At 47.9% G+C, this 19,035-nt stretch overlaps 13 non-coding genes and 4 pseudogenes across 13 annotated transcripts; 14 read left to right on the top strand and 3 right to left on the bottom strand.

The window, feature by feature from the left end:
• Positions 1–1,364: 1,364 nt before the first annotated feature.
• LOC135033442 (U1 spliceosomal RNA) lies at positions 1,365–1,528 on the top strand. Its single transcript, XR_010228806.1, has one exon. It is a non-coding gene; the product is annotated as a U1 spliceosomal RNA (small nuclear RNA).
• A 152-nt stretch (positions 1,529–1,680) lies between these two features.
• On the top strand, positions 1,681–1,822 carry LOC135033338 (U1 spliceosomal RNA; annotated as a pseudogene).
• Positions 1,823–2,514: 692 nt separating this feature from the next.
• On the top strand, positions 2,515–2,678 carry LOC135033430 (U1 spliceosomal RNA). The gene has a single exon (XR_010228795.1). It is a non-coding gene; the product is annotated as a U1 spliceosomal RNA (small nuclear RNA).
• Positions 2,679–2,830: 152 nt separating this feature from the next.
• LOC135033343 (U1 spliceosomal RNA) lies at positions 2,831–2,972 on the top strand (annotated as a pseudogene).
• Positions 2,973–3,664: 692 nt separating this feature from the next.
• Positions 3,665–3,828, top strand: LOC135033272 (U1 spliceosomal RNA). Its single transcript, XR_010228662.1, has one exon. It is a non-coding gene; the product is annotated as a U1 spliceosomal RNA (small nuclear RNA).
• A 152-nt stretch (positions 3,829–3,980) lies between these two features.
• Positions 3,981–4,122, top strand: LOC135033342 (U1 spliceosomal RNA; annotated as a pseudogene).
• A 692-nt stretch (positions 4,123–4,814) lies between these two features.
• On the top strand, positions 4,815–4,978 carry LOC135033466 (U1 spliceosomal RNA). Its single transcript, XR_010228830.1, has one exon. It is a non-coding gene; the product is annotated as a U1 spliceosomal RNA (small nuclear RNA).
• Positions 4,979–9,823: 4,845 nt separating this feature from the next.
• LOC135033350 (U1 spliceosomal RNA) lies at positions 9,824–9,986 on the bottom strand. Its single transcript, XR_010228731.1, has one exon. It is a non-coding gene; the product is annotated as a U1 spliceosomal RNA (small nuclear RNA).
• A 152-nt stretch (positions 9,987–10,138) lies between these two features.
• LOC135033318 (U1 spliceosomal RNA) lies at positions 10,139–10,302 on the bottom strand. The gene has a single exon (XR_010228707.1). It is a non-coding gene; the product is annotated as a U1 spliceosomal RNA (small nuclear RNA).
• Positions 10,303–10,977: 675 nt separating this feature from the next.
• LOC135033424 (U1 spliceosomal RNA) lies at positions 10,978–11,133 on the bottom strand. Its single transcript, XR_010228789.1, has one exon. It is a non-coding gene; the product is annotated as a U1 spliceosomal RNA (small nuclear RNA).
• Positions 11,134–13,494: 2,361 nt separating this feature from the next.
• LOC135033277 (U1 spliceosomal RNA) lies at positions 13,495–13,657 on the top strand. The gene has a single exon (XR_010228667.1). It is a non-coding gene; the product is annotated as a U1 spliceosomal RNA (small nuclear RNA).
• A 152-nt stretch (positions 13,658–13,809) lies between these two features.
• Positions 13,810–13,955, top strand: LOC135033368 (U1 spliceosomal RNA; annotated as a pseudogene).
• A 691-nt stretch (positions 13,956–14,646) lies between these two features.
• Positions 14,647–14,810, top strand: LOC135033481 (U1 spliceosomal RNA). The gene has a single exon (XR_010228845.1). It is a non-coding gene; the product is annotated as a U1 spliceosomal RNA (small nuclear RNA).
• A 152-nt stretch (positions 14,811–14,962) lies between these two features.
• LOC135033356 (U1 spliceosomal RNA) lies at positions 14,963–15,125 on the top strand. The gene has a single exon (XR_010228736.1). It is a non-coding gene; the product is annotated as a U1 spliceosomal RNA (small nuclear RNA).
• A 671-nt stretch (positions 15,126–15,796) lies between these two features.
• Positions 15,797–15,960, top strand: LOC135033489 (U1 spliceosomal RNA). The gene has a single exon (XR_010228852.1). It is a non-coding gene; the product is annotated as a U1 spliceosomal RNA (small nuclear RNA).
• Positions 15,961–16,112: 152 nt separating this feature from the next.
• LOC135033410 (U1 spliceosomal RNA) lies at positions 16,113–16,275 on the top strand. The gene has a single exon (XR_010228781.1). It is a non-coding gene; the product is annotated as a U1 spliceosomal RNA (small nuclear RNA).
• Positions 16,276–16,946: 671 nt separating this feature from the next.
• Positions 16,947–17,110, top strand: LOC135033475 (U1 spliceosomal RNA). Its single transcript, XR_010228839.1, has one exon. It is a non-coding gene; the product is annotated as a U1 spliceosomal RNA (small nuclear RNA).
• Positions 17,111–19,035: the final 1,925 nt, after the last annotated feature.

Raw genomic sequence — 19,035 nt, 5'->3', positions numbered from 1 at the left:
ATTGAACCACCAACCTTTTGGTTAATAGCCAAACATGCTAACCGATTGCGCCACAGAGACACCTTGCAAAAGTCAATACTGACAAAGGCTAATAAGCATTCATCTAGAACGTTTCCTAGAAAAACTTTAAAAAGTCAATAATCTGGAGAATTTTTGTAAGAAACACATTGGTACTTTCCCATGATGAGTGAGTGTTTCAGGATTTCTTGCACTTACATGGGCTATTAACCAAAAGGTTGGTGGTTCAATCCCACCCAGGGATGTAATTGACCTTGTCAACAGATTTTGGTGATCTTTAAGAAGACAAGTCAAAATTTCATACCCCCTCTTATGGTGTAGGGTACCTGGCCTTCTCTGACGTAATCAGAGTTAGATTTAATTAAGTGATTTTATAAAAAACAGCTAGGAAGCACAATTTAGCAGTGGGTTGCAGAGAAAAAAATAACATTTTAAACCTACCGGTAATTTTTTTTTCTCGTAGTCCGTAGAGGATGATGGGGACTCCGTAAGGACCATGGGGGATAGACGGGCTCCGCAGCAGACATGGGCACTTTAAGAAAGACTTTTGATCTGGGTGTGCACTGGCTCCTCCCTCTATGCCCCTCCTCCATACCTCAGTTAGAGAAACTGTGCCCAGAGGAGACGGACAGTACGAGGAAAGGATTTTTGTTAATCCAAGGTCAAGATTCATACCAGCCACACCAATCACACCGTATAACTTGTGATATACTACCCAGTTAACAGTATGAAAACAACATAGCATCAGTCCAAGACCGATGAAAACTAACATATAACCCTTATGTAAGCAATAACTATATACAAGTCTTGCAGAAGTAGACCGCACTTGGGACGGGCACCCAGCATCCTCTACGGACTACGAGAAAAAGATTTACCGGTAGGTTTAAAATCTTATTTTCTCTTACGTCCTAGAGGATGCTGGGGACTCCGTAAGGACCATGGGGATTATACCAAAGCTCCCAAACGGGCAGGAGAGTGCGGATGACTCTGCAGCACTGATTGAGCAAACAGGAGGTCCTCCTCAGCCAGGGTATCAAACTTATAGAACTTTGCAAAGGTGTTTGAACCAACTTTGACCCACTGCATGGATGACATCACCATATGCAAATCCATCTGCGGCAGGCCTTCCCCCAGGAATGCTTGAACTAGTTGTTGCATTTGGTTTGTTGTTTGGGGGTGCTTCAGTATTAGGCAGCCTTCTGCCCTCCCATGTTCATCTGAAAATATGTGTTCTCCCTGCAGTTGTTGTCCCCAGATGAGAGTTCCCTTGTGCTGCCTCAGTTGAATCTCCTTTACTTGACAGAGATGTGCCTGAGCAGCGGCCCTCCCCAGCCCTATCCCAAATCATACTTATTTTGCATAGGAGATACCATGGTCATGAAGATTGTTCTCCCAGGGTTAGGTTCATTCATTGCATTCTGGGTATGCTGACCCCTGTGATTTCCCCAAATGTGGGAAACTCAACTGCATTATTTGTGGTAGTGGGGGACTGTGTTTGTGCTTTCCTCTGGTCAGCTCTGGTAAAAGTCAGATTTCTTTGTCTCAGATCTTCCTCTAGCCTTGTTCTTCTTTCGAGAGTTCCCTTGTGCTGCCTCAGTTGGATCTCCTTCACTTGACAGGGGGGTGCCCGAGCAGCGACCCTCCCCAGCTCTAGCCCAACTCCTACTTACCTGCCAGGTGAGATACTATGATCATGAAGATGCTTCTCCCAGGGCAAGGCTCACCCATTGCACTCTGGGTGTGCTGCCCCTGCGATTTCCCCAAATGTGGGAAACTTGACTGCATAATTTGTGTTTCCCCTGGTCGTCTCTCATATAATTCAGATCTCTTTGTCTCAGGTCTCTCTCCAGCCTAGTTTGCTGTCTGTTTCCACTTCTTTTTTCTTGAGCCCCTCCCTTCTATACCCTCGTGCACTATCCTGACTTCTCCCGTCTCCTTACTTTGTGCCTTCCAACGCACAATGCAAACTACAGGTAGTGCTGCAGGGCCCACACCCTTTTACTTGCTTTACAGAGCAGCTCTGGAGCTGTTACAGTGCCCAGCTGCTGCAAGAAATCAGCTTGAATGCTTCAGGGGCTGGGGCATAGCCAACATGAGCCCCACACCGAAGGAGGGTGGAGGTGTTTAATGCGAACTAGGGGTCATCCAAGCGCCGCAAAAGGCCGCCATGCCCTGCACACCCCTTTATTCTTTTCATATGCAGACGAGGGTTGAAGCCAACTTTGACCCACTGCTTGGATGACATCACCATATTCAAATCCATCTGCTGCAGGCCTTCCCCCAGGAATACTTGCACTAGTTGTTGCATTTGGTTTGTTATTTGGGGGTGCTTCAGTATTAAGCAGCCTTCTGCCCTCCCATGTTCATCTGAAAATATGTGTTCTCCCTGCAGTTGTTGTCCCCAGATGAGAGTTCCCTTGTGCTGCCTCAGTTGAATCTCCTTTACTTGACAGAGATGTGCCTGAGCAGCGGCCCTCCCCAGCCCTATCCCAAATCATACTTATTTTGCATAGGAGATACCATGGTCATGAAGATTGTTCTCCCAGGGTTAGGTTCATTCATTGCATTCTGGGTATGCTGACCCCTGTGATTTCCCCAAATGTGGGAAACTCAACTGCATTATTTGTGGTAGTGGGGGACTGTGTTTGTGCTTTCCTCTGGTCAGCTCTGGTAAAAGTCAGATTTCTTTGTCTCAGATCTTCCTCTAGCCTTGTTCTTCTTTCGAGAGTTCCCTTGTGCTGCCTCAGTTGGATCTCCTTCACTTGACAGGGGGGTGCCCGAGCAGCGACCCTCCCCAGCTCTAGCCCAACTCCTACTTACCTGCCAGGTGAGATACTATGATCATGAAGATGCTTCTCCCAGGGCAAGGCTCACCCATTGCACTCTGGGTGTGCTGCCCCTGCGATTTCCCCAAATGTGGGAAACTTGACTGCATAATTTGTGTTTCCCCTGGTCGGCTCTCATATAATTCAGATCTCTTTGTCTCAGGTCTCTCTCCAGCCTAGTTTGCTGTCTGTTTCCACTTCTTTTTTCTTGAGCCCCTCCCTTCTATACCCTTGTGCACTATCCTGACTTCTCCCGTCTGCTTACTTTGTGCCTTCCAACGCACAATGCAAACTACAGGTAGTGCTGCAGGGCCCACACCCTTTTACTTGCTTTACATAGCAGCTCTGGAGCTGTTACAGTGCCCAGCTGCTGCAAGAAAACAGCTTAAATGCTTCAGGGGCTGGGGCATAGCCAACATGAGCCCCACACCGAAGGAGGGTAGAGGTGTTTAATGCGAACTAGGGGTCATCCAAGCGCCGCAAAAGGGCGCCATGCCCTGCACACCCCTTTTTTCTTTTCATATGCAGACGAGGGTTGAAGCCAACTTTGACCCACTGCTTGGATGACATCACCATATGCAAATCCATCTGCTGCAGGCCTTCCCCCAGGAATGCTTGCACTAGTAGTTGCATTTGGTTTGTTGTTTGGGGGTGCTTCAGTTTTAGGCAGCCTTCTGCCCTCCCATGTTCATCTGAAAATATGTGTTCTCCCTGCAGTTGTTGTCCCCAGATGAGAGTTCCCTTGTGCTGCCTCAGTTGAATCTCCTTTACTTGACAGAGATGTGCCTGAGCAGCGGCCCTCCCCAGCCCTATCCCAAATCATACTTATTTTGCATAGGATATACCATGGTCATGAAGATTGTTCTCCCAGGGTTAGGTTCATTCATTGCATTCTGGGTATGCTGACCCCTGTGATTTCCCCAAATGTGGAAAACTCAACTGCATTATTTGTGGTAGTGGGGGACTGTGTTTGTGCTTTCCTCTGGTCAGCTCTGGTAAAAGTCAGATTTCTTTGTCTCAGATCTTCCTCTAGCCTTGTTCTTCTTTCGAGAGTTCCCTTGTGCTGCCTCAGTTGGATCTCCTTCACTTGACAGGGGGGTGCCCGAGCAGCGACCCTCCCCAGCTCTAGCCCAACTCCTACTTACCTGCCAGGTGAGATACTATGATCATGAAGATGCTTCTCCCAGGGCAAGGCTCACCCATTGCACTCTGGGTGTGCTGCCCCTGCGATTTCCCCAAATGTGGGAAACTTGACTGCATAATTTGTGTTTCCCCTGGTCGGCTCTCATATAATTCAGATCTCTTTGTCTCAGGTCTCTCTCCAGCCTAGTTTGCTGTCTGTTTCCACTTCTTTTTTCTTGAGCCCCTCCCTTCTATACCCTAGTGCACTATCCTGACTTCTCCCATCTGCTTACTTTGTGCCTTCCAACGCACAATGCAAACTACAGGTAGTGCTGCAGGGCCCACACCCTTTTACTTGCTTTACAGAGCAGCTCTGGAGCTGTTACAGTGCCCAGCTGCTGCAAGAAATCAGCTTGAATGCTTCAGGGGCTGGGGCATAGCCAACATGAGCCCCACACCGAAGGAGGGTGGAGGTGTTTAATGCGAACTAGGGGTCATCCAAGCGCTGCAAAAGGCCGCCATGCCCTGCACACCCCTTTATTCTTTTCATATGCAGACGAGGGTTGAAGCCAACTTTGACCCACTGCTTGGATGACATCACCATATTCAAATCCATCTGCTGCAGGCCTTCCCCCAGGAATGCTTGCACTAGTTGTTGCATTTGGTTTGTTGTTTGGGGGTGCTTCAGTATTAGGCAGCCTTCTGCCCTCCCATGTTCATCTGAAAATATGTGTTCTCCCTGCAGTTGTTGTCCCCAGATGAGAGTTCCCTTGTGCTGCCTCAGTTGAATCTCCTTTACTTGACAGAGATGTGCCTGAGCAGCGGCCCTCCCCAGCCCTATCCCAAATCATACTTATTTTGCATCGGAGATACCATGGTCATGAAGATTGTTCTCCCAGGGTGAGGTTCATTCATTGCATTCTGGGTATGCTGACCCCTGTGATTTCCCCAAATGTGGGAAACTCGACTGCATTATTTGTGGTAGTGGGGGACTGTGTTTGTGCTTTCCTCTGGTCAGCTCTGGTAAAAGTCAGATTTCTTTGTCTCAGATCTTCCTCTAGCCTTGTTCTTCTTTCGAGAGTTCCCTTGTGCTGCCTCAGTTGGATCTCCTTCACTTGACAGGGGGTGCCCAAGCAGCAATCCTCCACAGCTCTAGCCCAACTCCTACTTACCTGCCAGGTGAGATACTATGATCTTCACTGTTAGGGCAATCAGGATGTGGAATTCCCTGCCAGGGAAGGTGGTAATGGTGGACTCTGTAATTGGATTTAAAAAAGGAATGGATACATTTCTGAATGAAAAAGCTATCCAAGGTTATAATACTTAAAATATCAACATGGTTAATCCAGGGGGAACATGAGTTGTAGTAGTTAACTAGTCATAAAACATTGTGAAGGCAGGGGAGAAGAACAAGCGCCATATGGTGTAGTATTTTGAATAAATTGGAGTGATAGATAGGTATATACGAAGTAAGTACCGGATAGATTCTTGAGATTAGGCCTGTCTGTCTCACTAAATTCTTTGTGGCTGTTCCCCACCTAGGAGACAAAAGATCATCGCCATATGGTGTAGTAACCTCAGATATATCTTGGGGTACCCTCCCCTCTATTTCATGCGTACCAAAAGGAAAATTCAATATAGCATATAGGATATATTTATATCCAGGTAGATCAAGTCGGTCCAATATGATGTAATGGCTGAATCAGTCGACTGTTGCTGCCTTATATAGTATTATCAATAAAAAATTTTAATCCACAAAATAATAATACAAATTCAGATAAAAAATAAATAAAACAAATCAGAAAATCTTAGCTGATTGGTGTAGGCAGTAGTTAGGTCAGTCTCAACGCGTTTCGCCTCCAGGGCTTCCTCAGGAGAATACATCATATCAAAAGATACACATATTTATAGTGCTTTCAGTTTCATTTTGGCCAGCACTTCCGGTTCGCGTCATTTCCGGAACCGGAAGTGCTCGGTCCGACTTACATACTAAATGCATATGTGGCTTGATATTTAACATTAGATTGCATTGGTGGTGCAGTGTTAATATAAATTTTAGATCAGTCTGTATAAGTAGCGCAAGACGGACATAGAGTCCGTTTGCTCCGTGAAACCGGAAGTGACGCGGCTCGTCCCGGCCACTGCCGCGTCACTTCCGGTTTAGGTTAGAACCGGAAGTGCTGGCCAAAACGAAACTGAAAGCACTATAAATATGTGTATCTTTTGATATGATGTATTCTCCTGAGGAAGCCCTGGAGGCGAAACGCGTTGAGACTGACCTAACTACTGCCTACACCAATCAGCTAAGATTTTCTGATTTGTTTTATTTATTTTTTATCTGAATTTGTATTATTATTTTGTGGATTAAAATTTTTTATTGATAATACTATATAAGGCAGCAACAGTCGACTGATTCAGCCATTACATCATATTGGACCGACTTGATCTACCTGGATATAAATATATCCTATATGCTATATTGAATTTTCCTTTTGGTACGCATGAAATAGAGGGGAGGGTACCCCAAGATATATCTGAGGTTACTACACCATATGGCGATGATCTTTTGTCTCCTAGGTGGGGAACAGCCACAAAGAATTTAGTGAGACAGACAGGCCTAATCTCAAGAATCTATCCGGTACTTACTTCGTATATACCTATCTATCACTCCAATTTATTCAAAATACTACACCATATGGCGCTTGTTCTTCTCCCCTGCCTTCACAGAATTTCATGACTGAACATACCCAAGTCATATTCTGAAGAACTGAGCAGCCACCAAAGAAGTTTGGAGAGGTGTTTTCTGACGGAGCATCCACAACTGACTGAATCCAAACAGTAGAACCTGTTTGACGACCCTTTGCTTTAAAGGAATATTTGGACGCGAGACTAAGCGCACTGACCTTAAAAAAACTCCCAGTCATAAAACATTATTCAGCAAGTATGTAGAATCATCACAACTTAAAACAGGTTGAACACGATGGGCAATTTGCCTCTTTTCAACCTCAAAAACTATATTACTATATGTTACTATATTACTATGTTACTGTAGTATACAGAACACCACAATGTAATGAGCAGTGATAGTGAGCACTGATGAGGATACTAGAACTGACACTGAGCAGCAAGATGCAGCACTGGACTATTAGTAATGTACTGTAGTATGCTGAGCACCACAATGCAGCACAAGACAATGAGCAGTGATACTGAGCACTGATGAGGATACTACTGAGAACTGACACTGAGCAGGAGAGACACACTACTAGTATTACTGAGCAGCAATAAGTAACCACTGATAATGAGCACTGATATTGAGATTTCCACTGAGAGAACATAGCCACGTCCTCTCCGCTCTCTCTTCAATGCACGAGTAAAAATGGCGGCAACGCGCAGCTCTTTATATGAAATCCGAATCTCGCGAGAATCCGACAGCGGGATGATGACATTTTCCCTTGTTCAGGTTTTCCGAGTCAGGCGGGAACAACCGAGCCTGCCTCGGACCAGTGTAAACCACGTGGAGTTCGTGGGGAATTCGGTTCTCGGAGAACCGAACCCGCTCCTCTCTACCTTATACCCATAATTTTTTTTATTTTCAATCTAAGCCCCTGCAGTTTTCTGTAAGCATCTGCTTCGCTATGATGATCAACAAGTCACAAGGGCAAACACTCAGGGCTTGAGGCGTAGATCTTAGGACCAGCTGCTACAAGCATGGCAGAGGTGTCACTATCACTGGTGACACCCAGAGAGGTGGCGAAGGAGATTGTAATGCAGTGCGCGCAGATAAGCAGCGCAATGGTAAAAAGGAGGCATGGTTTCATAGGTAGGGGCGTGGCCTGGTGGCCTGAATCTACATTTTGTTGCTCCGGGTGTCCCGGGGGTTGGGGGCTGCACCCGGGGACTAGTGTGTGAGCGGTGCTGGCTCCTGCACAGTGACAGGACATGGCCACCCAGCATGACGCCTCCCTTCTTGACCATGCTGTAATTGCAGTCGCACTGCAGTTCAGCGTGATCATAAAAAATGGTGTAGCCTTCTGCTGGTGCAGACTGTATGTGCGCGCAGGAAGCCGCCACCATTTTTGTGATCACAGCGGCTGAATGTGATGTCATACAGCCGCTGTGACCACGCCCCCTGTGTCTCCTCCGTTGCAGACCCCATTTTGAAGCCTTGCCCCCGCACCGCTCCATCCCTGACTTGGAAATGGAGTTTTGCTGACCCCCCTCTCCCCCCCTGCCCCGATTGACAGGCAGAGGCGATCGCATTCTCTGCGGGGTGCCGCAGAAAATGCAGGCACTTGCGTATGCTCTTAGCAATTTTTGCAGTTGGATCGCTTATTGTGATTGCAATCCAACCTGAATCAGGCCCTATTACCTATCGCAATGCGCTGCGGGCAGTACAAAATTGGTTTAATATGGGAGAAAAACCCCCAGACCTGTGCTCCTTAACTGTACCTGGTGGCTTGTGGAGCGGCTGCCCAGTAATCAGTGTCCACGCCAGTGCGCACACGGTCCACCCCCTACGGCCACGCTCCCCTTCATCAGCGGCCTCGTGATCCGGAAGGGCGGTGTGTGTGTGACTGACCTTAGGAAGAAACCGGAGCCTCCGCTGCAGTGACCCAGCAACCAGGGCACGGGAGTATACAGCGCCGCTGGGAGTGATGAAGCTGCAGTAAAGATGTCTATTAGACCTAGCCTGCTGCAGCCCTTGTAGATTCTCATAAAAAAAGTTCTTATTTTCTTGTCAAAATTAATAGCTAAGAATAGGCTGCCTGAGGCAGGCCCCTGTTAAGTGGCCTGCTACTGAAGGCACCAACTACAAACTGAGCTCCCTGTTCATGGAAGCGGGGTTATAGAGGAGAATGCGCTGAGCATCTTGGGAACAGTCAAAAGCTTTGAGCCGGTTGGTGCCTCAGATCAAGATCCTACTCTACACCCCAATGTGAATCCTTGTGGAGTCCAGTGTACCCCACAGAAGAAATTAATGTGTCACACCCATTGGCAGCAACCTTAGAATAGCTGCTGACGGGCACAATTGAGAAAGGAAGGGGGAGGAACATTTGAATCCAGCACATAGATGCAATTCAAATATGTAATTTGAACCTTCCTATTTTAAAATATAATGGATGAACCTCACCCTGTGAGAACAATCTTCATGATATAGAGATCTCATATGCAAAATAAGCATGAGTTGGGATAGGGCTGGGGAGGGTGGCTGCTCGGGCAAGCCCCTCCCCCGTCAAGTTAAGGAGATTCAACTGAGGAAGCACAAGGGAACTCTCGTCTGGGGACAACAACTGCAGGGAGACCACATCTTTTCAGATGAACATGGGAGGGCGGAAGGCTGCCTAATACTGAAGCACCATCAAATATCAAACCATATGCAATAACTAGTACAAGCATTCCTGGGGGAAGGTCTGCAGGAGACGAATTTGCATACGGTGATGTCATCCAAGCAGTGGGCCAAAGTTGGCTGGAACCCTCATCTGCATATGAAAAGAGAAAAGGGTTATGCAGGGCATGGCGGCCTTTTGCGGCGCTTGGATGACCCCTAGTTCGCATTAAACACCTCCACCCTCCTTCGGTGTGGGGCTCATGTTGGCTATGCCCCAGCCCCTGAAGCATTCAAGCTGATTTCTTGCAGCAGCTGGGCACTGTAACAGCTCCAGAGCTGCTCTGTAAGGCAAATAAAAGGGTGTGGGCCCTGCAGCACTACCTGTAGTTCGCATTGTGCGTTGGAAGGCACAAAGTAAGCAGACGGGAGAAGTCAGGATAGTGCGCAAGGGCATAGAAGGGAGCGGCTCAAGAAAAGAGAAGTGGAAACAGACAGCAAACTAGGCTGGAGAGAGACCTGAGACAAAGAGATCTGAATTATACGAGAGCCGACCAGGGGAAACACAAATTATGCAGTCAAGTTTCCCACATTTGGGGAAATCGCAGGGGCAGCACACCCAGAGTGCAATGGGTGAGCCTTGCCCTGGGAGAAGCACCTTCAAGATCATAGTATCTCACCTGGCAGGTAAGTAGGAGTTGGGCTAGAGCTGGGGAGGGTCGCTGCTCGGGCACCCCCCTGTCAAGTGAAGGAGATCCAACTGAGGCAGCACAATGGAACTCTCGAAAGAAGAACAAGGCTAGAGGAAGATCTGAGACAAAGAAATCTGACTTTTACCAGAGCTGACCAGCGGAAAACACAAACACAGTCCCCCACTACCACAAATAATGCAGGCGAGTTTCCCACATTTGGGGAAATCACAGGGGTCAGCATACCCAGAATGCAATGAATGAAACTCACCCTGGGTGAACAATTTTCATGACCATGGTGTCTCCTATGCAAAATAAGTATGATTTGGGATAGGGCTGGGGAGGGCCGCTGCTCAGGCACATCTCTGTCAAGTAAAGGAGATTCAACTGAGGCAGCACAAGGGAACTCTCATCTGGGGACAACAACTGCAGGGAGAACACATATTTTCAGATGAACATGGGAGGGCAGAAGGCTGCCTAATACTGAAGCACCCCCAAACAACAAACCAAATGCAACAACTAGTGCAAGCATTCCTGGGGGAAGGCCTGCAGCAGATGGATTTGCATATGGTGATGTTATCCAAGCAGTGGGTCAAAGTTGGCTTCAACCCTCATCTGCTTATGAAAAGAGAAAAGGGGCGTGCAGGGCATGGCAGCCTTTTGCGGTGCTTGGATGACCCCTAGATCGCATTAAACACCCCCACCCTCCTTTGGTGTGGGGCTCATGTTGGCCATGCCCCATCCCATGAAGCATTCAAGCTGATTTCTTGCAGCAGCTGGGCATTGTAACAGCTCCAGAGCTGCTCTGTAAGGCAAGTAAAAGGGTGTGGGCCCTGCAGCACTACCTGTAGTTTGCATTGTGCATTGGAAGGCACAAAGTAAGCAGACGGGAGGAGAAGTCAGGATAGTGCACAAGGGTATAGAAGGGAGGGGCTCAAGAAAAAAAGAAGTGGAAACAGACAGCAAACTAGGCTGGAGAGAGACCTGAGACAAAGAGATCTGAATTATACGAGAGCCGACCAGAGGAAACACAAATTATGCAGTCAAGTGTCCCACATTTGGGGAAATCGTAGGAGCAGCACACCCAGAGTGCAATGGGTGAGCCTTGCCCTGGGAGAAGCACCGTCCTGATTATAGTATCTCACCTGGGTGTGCTGCCCCTGCGATTTCCCCAAATGTGGGAAACTTGACTGCATAATTTGTGTTTCCCCTGGTCGGCTCTCATATAATTCAGATCTCTTTGTCTCAGGTCTCTCTCCAGCCTAGTTTGCTGTCTGTTTCCACTTCTTTTTTCTTGAGCCCCTCCCTTCTATACCCTTGTGGACTATCCTGACTTCTCCTCCTGTCTGCTTACTTTGTGCCTTCCAATGCACAATGCAAACTACAGGTAGTGCTGCAGGGCCCACACCCTTTTAGTTGCCTTACAGAGCAGCTCTGGAGCTGTTACAGTGCCAAGCTGCTGCAAGAAATCAGCTTGAATGCTTCAGGGGCTGGGGCATGGCCAACATGAGCCCCACACCAAAGGAGGGTGGGGGTGTTTAATGCGAACTAAGGGTCATCCAAGCGCCGCAAAAGGCCGCCATGCCCTGCATACCCCTTTTCTCTTTTCATATGCAGATGAGGGTTCCAGCCAACTTTGGCCCACTGCTTGGATGACATCACTGTATGCAAATCCGTCTTCTGCAGACCTTCCCCCAGGAATGCTTGTACTAGTTGTTGCATTTGGTTTGTTGTTTGGGGGTGCTTCAGTATTAGGCAGCCTTCTGCCCTCCCATGTTCATCTGAAAATATGTGTTCTCACTGCAGTTGTTGTCCCCAGATGGGAGTTCCCTTGTGCTGCCTCAGTTGAATCTCCTTTACTCTAAAACTTTTAAAACTTAGCAAAAGTGTTTACTAAATAGCTGCTCGGCAAAGTTGCAATGCCGAGACTCCCCGACCAGCTGCCCAGGATGAACCCACCTTTCTAGTAGAATGGGTCTTCACCTAATTCAGTAACGGCAATCCTGCCGTGGAATGAGCATGCTGAATCTTACCACAGATCCAGCGCATAATGGTCTACATGGACGCAGGACACCCAATCCTGTTGGGAGCATACAGGACAAACAGAGCCTCTGTTTTCCTAATCTGAACCGTTCTGGTGACATAAATTTTCAAAGTTCTGACCACAGCCAGAGACTTTGACTCAACGAAGGTGTCAGTGGCCAAAGGCACCATGTGGAAAGATGAACCACCTTCGGCAGAAATTGTTGACGTGTCCTCAATTCTGCTCTATCTTCATGAAAGATCAAATAAAGGCTCTTGTGATACTGCATGGTTTGTACTGTTTTCCATGTGCTCCCAGATCTTTCAAAAAAGAAGCATGGTCAAGAAAGTTCTGTTTGAAAAGAAACAACATTTACTGTCATTGTTATAGAATTTGGGAGAAAAAACAAGAAGAAATCTGCACTGTTGACGCACTGGACAGAATGAATGAATCATAAAATATAACCTTTATTAAGTATGTATTAAAATTGGATAAATATTAATATTATTATCCCAAACTGCAGTGAAACATAAAGGTTAAAATCACAGAACTAACATACATGTGCATAAGAAGAATAAAGAGATGTGAAAAAAAGGTTTAAAAAGCGTGTCCGTGTGTGATTATTTTTGAAGGCACAACCCTGGCGGGGTTGTTTATATAGATATATATGTTGCTAATAATCACTTTCTAGCGTAATGTTATTAAATAGCTGTTAGTATCTATGTCGTCAGGTACCACTGGGTCGTATCCTATATACTCCTGTGGGAAACTTGACTGCATAATTTGTGTTTCCCCTGGTCGGCTCTCGTATAATTCAGATCTCTTTGTCTCAGGTCTCTCTCCAGCCTAGTTTGCTGTCTGTTTCCACTTCTCTTTTCTTGAGCCGCTGCCTTCTATGCCCTTGTGCACTCTCCTGACTTCTCCTGTCTGCTTACTTTGTGCCTTCCAACGCACAATGCAAACTACAGGTAGTGCTGCAGGGCCCACACCCTTTTACTTGCCTTACAGAGCAGCTCTGGAGCTGTTACAGTGCCCAGCTGCAGCAAGAAATCAGCTTGAATGCTTCAGGTGCTGGGGCATAGCCAACAAGAGCCCCACACCGACGGAGGGTGGAGGTGTTTAATGCAAACTAGGGGTCAGCCAAGCGCCGCAAAAGGCCGCCATGCCCTGCATGCCCCTTTTCTCTTTTCATATGCAGACGAGGGTTGAAGCCAACTTTGACCCACTGCTTGGATGACATCACCATATGCAAATCCATCTGCGGCAGGCCTTCCCCCAGGAATGCTTGCACTAGTTGTTGCATTTGGTTTGTTGTTTGGGGGTGCTTCAGTATTAGGCAGCCTTCTGCCCTCCCATGTTCATCTGAAAATATGTGTTCTCCCTGCAGTTGTTGTCCCCAGATGAGAGTTCCCTTGTGCTGCCTCAGTTGAATCTCCTTTACTTGACAGAGATGTGCCTGAGCAGCGGCCCTCCCCAGCCCTATCCCAAATCATACTTATTTTGCATAGGAGATACCATGGTCATGAAGATTGTTCTCCCAGGGTTAGGTTCATTCATTGCATTCTGGGTAGCTGACCTCTGTGATTTCCCCAAATGTGGGAAACTCAACTGCATTATTTGTGGTAGTGGGGGACTGTGTTTGTGCTTTCCTCTGGTCAGCTCTGGTAAAAGTCAGATTTCTTTGTCTCAGATCTTCCTCTAGCCTTGTTCTTCTTTCAAGAGTTCCCTTGTGCTGCCTCAGTTGGATCTCCTTCACTTGACAGGGGGGTGCCCGAGCAGCGACCCTCCCCAGCTCTAGCCCAACTCCTACTTACCTGCCAGGTGAGATACTATGATCATGAAGTTGCTTCTCCCAGGGCAAGGCTCACCCATTGCACTCTGGGTGTGCTGCCCCTGCGATTTCCCCAAATGTGGGAAACTTGACTGCATAATTTGTGTTTTCCCTAGTCGGCTCTCATATAATTCAGATCTCTTTGTCTCAGGTCTCTCTCCAGCCTAGTTTGCTGTCTGTTTCCACTTCTTTTTTCTTGAGCCCCTCCCTTCTACACCCTTGTGCACTATCCTGACTTCTCCTCCTGTCTGCTTACTTTGTGCCTTCCAATGCACAATGCAAACTACAGGTAGTGCTGCAGGGCCCACACCCTTTTACTTGCCTTACAGAGCAGCTCTGGAGCTGTTACAGTGCCAAGCTGCTGAAAGAAATCAGCTTGAATGCTTCAGGGGCTGGGGCATGGCCAACATGAGCCCCACACCGAAGGAGGGTGGGGGTGTTTAATGCGAACTAAGGGTCATCCAAGCGCCGCAAAAGGCCGCCATGCCCTACATACCCCTTTTCTCTTTTCATATGCAGATGAGGGTTCCAGCCAACTTTGGCCCACTGCTTGGATGACATCACTGTATGCAAATCCGTCTTCTGCAGACCTTACCCCAGGAATGCTTGTACTAGTTGTTGCATTTGGTTTGTTGTTTGGGGGTGCTTCAGTATTAGGCAGCCTTCTGCCCTCCCATGTTCATCTGAAAATATGTGTTCTCCCGGCAGTTGTTGTCCCCAGATGAGAGTTCCTTTGTGCTGCCTCAGTTGAATCTCCTTTACTTGACAGAGATGTGCCTGAGCAGCGGCCCTCCCCAGCCAATTCCCAAATCATACTTATTTTGCATAGGAGATACCATGGTCATAAAGATTGTTCTCCCAGGGTGAGGTTCATTCATTGCATTCTGGGTATGCTGACCCCTGTGATTTCCCCAAATGTGGGAAACTCAACTGCATTATTTGTGGTAGTGGGGGACTGTGTTTGTGTTTTCCTCTGGTCAGCTCTGGTAAAAGTCAGATTTCTTTGTCTCAGATCTTCCTCTAGCCTTGTTCTTCTTTCGAGAGTTCCATTGTGCTGCCTCAGTTTGATCTCCTTCACTTGACAGGGGGGTACCCAAGCAGCGACCCTCCCCAGCTCTAGCCCAACTCCTACATACCTGCCAGGTGAGATACTATGATCATGAAGGTGCTTCTCCCAGGGCAAGGCTCACCCATTGCACTCTGGGTGTGCTGCTCCTGCGATTTCCCCAAATGTGGGAAACTTGACTGCATAATTTGTGTTTCCCCTGGTCGGCTCTCGTATAATTCAGATCTCTTTGTCTCAGGTCTCTCTCCAGCCTAGTTTGCTGTCTGTTTCCACTTCTCTTTTCTTGAGCCGCTGCCTTCTATGCCCTTGTGCACTCTCCTGACTTCTCCTGTCTGCTTACTTTGTGCCTTCCAACGCACAATGCAAACTACAGGTAGTGCTGCAGGGCCCACACCCTTTTACTTGCCTTTCAGAGCAGCTCTGGAGCTGTTACAGTGCCCAGCTGCTGCAAGAAATCAGCTTGAATGCTTCAGGGGCTGGGGCATAGCCAACATGAGCCCCACACCGACGGAGGGTGGAGGTGTTTAATGCGAACTAAGGGTCATCCAAGCGCCGCAAAAGGCCGCCATGCCCTGCATACCCCTTTTCTCTTTTCATATGCAGATGAGGGTTCCAGCCAACTTTGGCCCACTGCTTGGATGACATCACCGTATGCAAATCCGTCTTCTGCAGACCTTTTCCCAGGAATGCTTGTACTAGTTGTTGCATTTGGTTTGTTGTTTGGGGGTGCTTCAGTATTAGGCAGCCTTCTGCTCTCCCATGTTCATCTGAAAATATCTGTTCTCCCTGCAGTTGTTGTCCCCAGATGAGAGTTCCCTTGTGCTGCCTCAGTTGAATCTCCTTTACTTGACAGAGATGTGCCTGAGCAGCGGCCCTCCCCAGCCCTATCCCAAATCATACTTATTTTGCATAGGAGATACCATTGTCATGAAGATTGTTCTCCCAGGGTGAGGTTCATTCATTGCATTCTGGGTATGCTGACCCCTGTGATTTCCCCAAATGTGGGAAACTCGACTGCATTATTTGTGGTAGTGGGGGACTGTGTTTGTGCTTTCCTCTGGTCAGCTCTGGTAAAAGTCAGATTTCTTTGTCTCAGATCTTCCTCTAGCCTTGTTCTTTTTTCGAGAGTTTCCTTGTGCTGCCTCAGTTGGATCTCCTTCACTTGACAGGGGGGTGCCCGAACAGCGACCCTCCCCAGCTCTAGCCCAACTCCTACTTACCTGCCAGGTGAGATACTATGATCAGGAAGGTGCTTCTCCCAGGGCAAGGCTCACCCAATGCACTCTGGGTGTGCTGCTCCTACGATTTCCCCAAATGTGGGACACTTGATTACATAATTTGTGTTTCCTCTGGTCGGCTCTCGTATAATTCAGATCTCTTTGTCTCAGGTCTCTCTCCAGCCTAGTTTGCTGTCTGTTTCCACTTCTCTTTTCTTGAGCCGCTCCCTTCTATGCCCTTGTGCACTATCCTGACTTCTCCCGTCTGCTTACTTTGTGCCTTCCAACGCACAATGCAAACTACAGGTAGTGCTGCAGGGCCCACACCCTTTTACTTGCTTTACAGAGCAGCTCTGGAGCTGTTACAGTGCCCAGCTGCTGCAAGAAATCAGCTTTAATGCTTCAGGGGCTGGGGCATAGCCAACATGAGCCCCACACCGAAGGAAGGTGGAGGTGTTTAATGCGAACTAGGGGTCATCCAAGCGCCGCAAAAGGCCGCCATGCCCTGCACACCCCATTTTTATTTTCATATGCAGACGAGGGTTGAAGCCAACTTTGACCCACTGCTTGGATGACATCACCATATGCAAATCCATCTGCTGCAGGCCTACCCCCAGGAATGTTTGCACTAGTAGTTGCATTTGGTTTGTTGTTTGGGGGTGCTTCAGTATTAGGCAGCCTTCTGCCCTCCCATGTTCATCTGAAAATATGTGTTCTCCCTGCAGTTGTTGTCCCCAGATGAGAGTTCCCTTGTGTTGCCTCAGTTGAATCTCCTTTACTTGACAGAGATGTGCCTGAGCAGCGGCCCTCCCCAGCCCTATCCCAAATCATACTTATTTTGCATAGGAGATACCATGGTCATGAAGATTGTTCTCCCAGGGTGAGGTTCATTCATTGCACTCTGGGTATGCTGACCCCTGTGATTTCCCCAAATGTGGGAAACTCGTCTGCATTATTTGTGGTAGTGGGGGACTGTGTTTGTGCTTTCCTCTGGTCAGCTCTGGTAAAAGTCAGATTTCTTTGTCTCAGATCTTCCTCTAGCCTTGTTCTTCTTTCGAGAGTTCCCGTGTGCTGCCTCAGTTGGATCTCCTTCACTTGACAGGGGGTGCCCGAGCAGCAATCCTCCACAGCTCTAGCCCAACTCCTACTTACCTGCCAGGTGAACTATGATCTTCACTGTTAGGGCAATCAGGATGTGGAATTCCCTGCCAGGGAAGGTGGTAATGGCGGACTCTGTAATTGGATTTAAAAAAGGAATGGATACATTTCTGAATGAAAAAGCTATCCAAGGTTATAATACTTAAAATATCAACATGGTTAATCCGGGGGTAACATGAGTTATAGTAGCTAACTAGTCATAAAACATTATTCAGCAAGTATGTAGAATCATCACAACTTAAAACAGGTTGAACACGATGGGCAATTTGCCTCTATTCAACCTCAAAAACTATGTTACTATATGTTACTATATTACTATGTTACTGTAGTATACAGAACACCACAATGTAATGAGCAGTGATAGTGAGCACTGATGAGGATACTAGAACTGACACTGAGCAGCAAGATGCAGCACTGGACTATTAGTAATGTACTGTAGTATGCTGAGCACCACAATGCAGCACAAGACAATGAGCAGTGATACTGAGCACTGATGAGGATACTACTGAGAACTGACACTGAGCAGGAGAGACACACTACTAGTATTACAGAGCAGCAATAAGTAACCACTGATACTGAGCACTGATATTGAGATTTCCACTGAGAGAACATAGCCACGTCCTCTCCGCTCTCTCTTCAATGCACGAGTAAAAATGGCGGCAACGCGCAGCTCTTTATATGGAATCCGAATCTCGCGAGAATCCGACAGCGGGATGATGACATTTTCCCTTGTTCAGGTTTTCCGAGTCAGGCGGGAACAACCGAGCCTGCCTCGGACCAGTGTAAACCACGTGGAGTTCGTCGGGAATTCGGTTCTCGGAGAACCGAACCCGCTCCTCTCTACCTTATACCCATCAATTTTTTTATTTTCAATCTAAGCCCCTGCAGTTTTCTGTAAGCATCTGCTTCGCTATGATGATCAACAAGTCACAAGGGCAAACACTCAGGGCTTGAGGCGTAGATCTTAGGACCAGCTGCTACAAGCATGGCAGAGGTGTCACTATCACTGGTGACACCCAGAGAGGTGGCGAGGGAGATTGTAATGCAGTGCGCGCAGATAAGCAGTGCAATGGTAAAAAGGAGGCATGGTTTCATAGGTAGGGGCGTGGCCTGGTGGCCTGAATCTACATTTTGTTGCTCCGGGTGTCCCGGGGGTTGGGGGCTGCACCCGGGGACTAGTGTGTGTGCGGTGCTGGCTCCTGCACAGTGACAGGGCATGGCCACCGAGCATGACGCCTCCATTCTTGACCATGCTGTAATTGCAGTCGCACTGCAGTTCAGCGTGATCATATAAAATGGTGTAGCCTCCTGCTGGTGCAGACTGTATGTGCGCGCAGGAAGCCGCCACCATTTTTGTGATCACAGCGGCTGAATGTGATGTCATACAGCCGCTGTGACCACGCCCCCTGTGTCTCCTCCGTTGCAGACCCCATTTTGAAGCCTTGCCCCCGCACCGCTCCATCCCTGACTTGGAAATGGAGTGTTGCTGACTCCCCTCTCCCCCCCCCCCGCCCCGATTGACAGGCAGAGGCGATCGCATTCTCTGCGGGGTGCCGCAGAAAATGCAGGCACATGCGTATGCTCTTAGCAATTTTTGCAGTTGGATCGCTTATTGTGATTGCAATCCAACCTGAATCAGGCCCTATTACCTATCACAATGCGCTGCGGGCAGTACAAAATTGGGTTAATATAGGAGTAAAACTCCCAGACCTGTGCTCCTTAACTGTACCTGGTGGCTAGTGGAGCGGCTGCCCAGTAAT

Source organism: Pseudophryne corroboree, unplaced genomic scaffold (assembly GCF_028390025.1).
Source record: "Pseudophryne corroboree isolate aPseCor3 unplaced genomic scaffold, aPseCor3.hap2 scaffold_571, whole genome shotgun sequence".
In the NCBI taxonomy this organism is placed as follows: Eukaryota; Metazoa; Chordata; class Amphibia; order Anura; family Myobatrachidae; genus Pseudophryne; species Pseudophryne corroboree.
Note: the sequence above shows the minus strand (reverse complement) of the source record. Positions and strands in the feature narration are given on the sequence as shown.